Source organism: Neomonachus schauinslandi, chromosome 6, assembly GCF_002201575.2.
Source record: "Neomonachus schauinslandi chromosome 6, ASM220157v2, whole genome shotgun sequence".
Taxonomy (NCBI): Eukaryota; Metazoa; Chordata; class Mammalia; order Carnivora; family Phocidae; genus Neomonachus; species Neomonachus schauinslandi.
In genome coordinates this window covers 31,666,064-31,670,970 of record NC_058408.1, presented here as the reverse complement: position 1 = coordinate 31,670,970, position 4,907 = coordinate 31,666,064, and the positions used below count along the sequence as shown (strand labels likewise).

Here is a 4,907-nt window from a genome sequence, read left to right as displayed (position 1 = left end):
TTACATTCACCAGCCTAGCCTTAATTCATACAAATCAGAAGGATGAGATAGGAGATTGGGGGAGGATGAGAGAGAATTTGAGAGCAGCCAATTAGGGTTCAAAGAGGTAGTTGTTTTTTTTTAAATTGCTTAAGGATTAAGCTCACTCCAGTCTGTAGGGAGGAGGCCAGTGAATGGTGAAAAGTGTTGTCTCCTTCTTACTCCCATTCTGGTTGTTGTTGTTACAATCCTTAGAGTGATCATACAGGGCTGATAGAACAAGTCTAACTAGGCTGAGACAATTTCTCCAGTCCTTAGCCAAATTGCTCACATTTCCAAGAAAATGAGTTTCTGTAACTTCCCAGACCAAGGTTACTTCCAAGCAGCAATGCAGATAACCAGACCAGGCAAGATATATGCATATTGAACCAAAAGATTTATTATCAACACCACTTAGCCGAAGTCTCCAGTCTCCCAGAGGCACTTGAGTATGTGGGCTTCATTTCACTTTTTATCTTTAACTTGAATTCTTTCCTTCATGATTTAATCTTTTGTCTGCAGTACCACACTCTCATAGACTGATTCCTCTACCAAGACTTTCTCCCAAAATGTAGCTAACGAAACCATGTATTGCTCTGCTTCTAATTACTATTTACTTCATTTACATGTATCTTTTCTTTTTTTTCCCCCAGCTTTATTGAGAAATAATTGACATATAATATTGTGTAAATTTAAGGTGTACAATGTGCTGATTTGATACACTTATATATTGTAAAATGATTATATCACCCTAGCCTTAGCTAACACCTTCATCATGTTACATAATTACCATTTGTTTTTGTAGTAAGAACATTTAAGATCTACTCTCTTAGCAACTCTCAAGAATATAATACAGTATTATAATTAACTATATTCACTGTGCTGTACATTAGATCCCCAGAATGTTTCATCTTGTAATTGAAATTTGCACCCTTTGACCACCATCTCCCATTTCCACCAATTCCCAACCCTGTTTGCCACTATTTTACTCTTTTTCTGTAAGTTTGGCTTTTTTTTAGATTTCACATAAGTGAAATCATACAGTATTTGTCTTTCTCTGACTTACCTCACTTAGCTTAATGCCTTCAAGCTTCATCCATGTTGTGGTATATTACAGAATTTCCTTCTCATGACTGAAGAATATCTATGTATCTAAATATATCTCACATCTTTATGCATTCATCTATTGACACTTAGGTTGTTCCCCTATCTTGACTATTCTGAATAATGCTGCAATTGTATCTTTTGTCATTTTAATGTCATTAACCTGGGGAGAGGGCCTCTGCCAAGACAACTGGGAGTGGAGGAGGATTTTTAATTCACCCTTTACAGAAAGCTTAACATACTTGGATATTTGGCTCACCTTATCTCTGTGCTTCAAAGAAAATAAACATACTAGAGTTTCTTCTCCTGAATTTGTCTGTTTCTCCCCCCAACTTGGTAGCCCATTTATATTCCTTTGAATTCACACATTCTCTTTCTAGTAATTAACCCTGATACACTGTCATCTCCTATTACTTTTCCTTCTGACCAAGACTACCAGTTCAACAAAAGACATGTACAGCAGGTTTAGATCTCAGGGCTAGGAACTTTGATCTAGTGTGCAACAGTGGATTGCATAGTTACCCTGACCAGCCTATAATGAGAGACCAGAGCAAACTCAGGAGGGGGAAAAACAGGAAAGAGGATTTTTAAATACTATTCACCCATTAGACAAGAATCACATGTTAAATGTATCAGTTACTTTCTATTAATCCTTTTGCAAAACAAAGATATGTCAAAGATGTATATACACACACACACACACACACACACGTATACATACAAATAATTACTCCCTAATTTATTTCTTTACAAAATTTTTGAATATAGTATTTTCTAACTTCATGGTTCATCTGTATAACTGATACATTAGGAATACTGTAATGGTCAAAGTATTAGTACACTTACTACTTTAAGACAGTTTAAATATTTTCTGTCTAATCTGTAAAAAATAATACAATATTTATAATATTAAAAATCTTGCTGTTTGAGTCTTTGTTACAATTTATATATGGCCTCAGAGTCCCTGAAGTAGATTTGATTTCCCTGGGATAGATCAGATAATCCTTGCTACCATGCTGCTGCTTTGAGGTTTGGGATTTAGCCAGGGGTTGTGGCCATATTCTAATTTAGGGAATGTTGGCAATCAAAATTTTCCTGGACTTTCAGTTAATTCTCATGCTTTTCTTTATTTCTGTTCTGAATCCAAGTGTTAAATGTTTCTTTGCTGGGTTAAAGAGGGGCTATGTTCTAGTGAAAAAGGAAGGTCACAGAACATAGATGGAAACATTTGGGGGAAATCAGGGAGAGATGGAGTCCAGAGAACATTAATAGGTCTTGCTTATTCTTATACTTTTCCTCTCTCTACTTAGTTGACCATAAGAATCTTTTTTTTTTTTTTAATTTAAATTTTAGGTAGTTAACATACAGTGCAGTACTGGTTTCTGGAGTAGAATTCAGTGATTCATCACTTATATACAACACCCAGTGCTCATCATAACAAGTGCCCTCCTTATTACCCTTCCCCCATATAGCCCAACCCCCCTCTCACCTCCCTCCATCAACCCTGTTTGTTCTCTATGGTTAAGAGTCTCTTATGGTTTGTTTCCCTCTCTCCTTCCCTGCCCCCTTCCCATATGTTCATCTGTTTTCTTTCTTAAATTCCACATATGAGTGAGATCATATGGTATTTGTCTCTCTCTGACTGACTTGTTTCACTTAGCATAATACACTCTAGCTCCATCCATGTTGTTGCAAATGACAAGATTTCATTCTTTTTGATGGATGAGTAATATTTCATTGTACATATAAACCATATCTTCTTTATCCATTCATCAGTCAATGGACATTTGGGCTCTCTCCGTAGTTTGGCTATTGTTGATAATGCTGCTATAAACATCAGGGTGCTGATCATATGAATCTTGTCCAAATTTAGATCAAAAACAAGTTTAATTAAAATAGAGATCAAGGAGGTTAATGAAATAGCAATTTTTAAATCTGAAATTTTCTGTGTTTTATGTCCACTAATTCATTTACTAAGCCATATTTTGGAAATGTAAGTAAAGGACACTCATGAATTACTGGCTTCCTGAATTTCAGCACAAAAAGCTACTCTTCTATATCTGACTTTGAAAAGGGCAAACTTTTGCCCCTCCCAAGAAAAAGAGGAGTATGTCTTGGAATATGGAGTGAACTCTAGAGAGATTAAAAAATGAGGGGGGCCAAACAAAATAAAGAAAAAGGAACAAATAAAACTGTGGAAGAAAAACAAGCTAAGCAATAAATATGGTATCACTAAAATAAATGCAATATTTTGAAAAGTAGCTTATAGAAATACTTAGTTGAAATAAATGTAATATTTTAAAAAGTGGCTTGAATAAGTACTTAGTTGAAATTAACCTGTGTTATCAATTCTTATGCAGTAGAATTTTATTTATTTATTTTTTTAAAAGATTTTATTTATTTATTTGACAGAGAGAGACACAGTGAGAGAGGGAACACAAGCAGGGGGAGTGGGAGAGGGAGAAGTAGACTCCCCGCTGAGCAGGGAGCCCGATGCAGGGCTCGATCCCAGGACCCTGGGATCATGACCTGAGCCGAAGGCAGACGCTTAATGACTGAGCCACCCAGGCGCCCCTCAAGGCAGTGTTTTGCTTGGTAAACGTGTCTGAGACCATGCATCCCTGGCTGCTAAGCACCATGGTGGACAGGGCTAGAAAGGTAACAGCTTTATTTTGAGCAGGGGGCAAAGACAAGGCAGCACTTTATAGCTACATTGTAACTAGATCCTGCATCTTATGCAGTAGAATTTAACATACAGAAGATGAGTCCTCTTTAGTGTTAAAATGAAACTATGTACTAAAATAAAGTAAGAGATTTGATTTTTTTTAAATGTAAGTAGAACTTAAGATAGCTCATTTTTAAAAGACCACATTTGAGGGAATGCAAACTAGTGCAACCACTGTGGAAAATAGTATGGAGGTTCCTCAAAAAGTTAAAAATGGAACTACCCTATGATCCAGTTGTCACACTACTGGGTATTTACCCCAAAAATACAAAAACACTAATTCAAAGGGATACATGCACCCCTATGTTTATTGCAGCATTATTTATAATATCCAAATTATGGAAGCAGCCCAAGTGTCCATTGATAGATGAATGAATAAAGATGTGGTATGTATGTGTATGTATATATATAACATAGAATATTATTCAGCCATAAAAAAGAATGAAATCCTTGTCACTTGTAACAAAATGGATGGAGCTAGAAAGTATAACACTAAGCAATATAAGTCAGTCAGAGAAAGACAAATACCATATAATTTCACTTATATGTGGAATTTAAGAAACAAAACAGATGAGCAAAGGGGGGAAGTCAGGGGAGAGAGAGAGAGAGACCAAGAAACAAACTCTTAACTATAGAGAACAAACTGATGGTTACTAGAGGGGAGGTGGGTGGAGGATGGGTGAAATAGGTGAAGGGGATTAGGAGTACACTTACCAAGGGGCAGCTGGGTGCCATAGTCAGTTGAGTGTCTGACTCTTGGTTTTGGCTCAGGTCGTGATCTCAGGGTTGTGGGACTGAGCCCTTCGTCATCGGGCTTCCAAGCTCAGCCAAAGTCTGCTTAAAGATTCTCTCTCCCTCTCCCTCTGACCCTCCCTCTCCTCCCTGAAATAAATAAATCTGATATTTTTATTTTTTTTTAATTTTTTTTTTTATTTGACAGAGAGAGAGAGATAACAAGAGAGGGAACACAAGCTGGAGGAGTAGGAGAGGGAGAAGCAGGCTTCCCACTGAGCAGGGAGCCTGATGTGGGGCTCGATCCCAGGACCCTGGGATCACAACC

At 37.0% G+C, this 4,907-nt stretch overlaps 1 non-coding gene across 1 annotated transcript; it reads right to left on the bottom strand.

The window, feature by feature from the left end:
• Window positions 1-3,723: 3,723 nt before the first annotated feature.
• On the bottom strand, window positions 3,724-3,854 carry LOC123325206. Its single transcript, XR_006540306.1, has one exon. It is a non-coding gene; the product is annotated as a small nucleolar RNA SNORA63 (small nucleolar RNA).
• Between the last annotated feature and the right edge of the window lie 1,053 nt (window positions 3,855-4,907).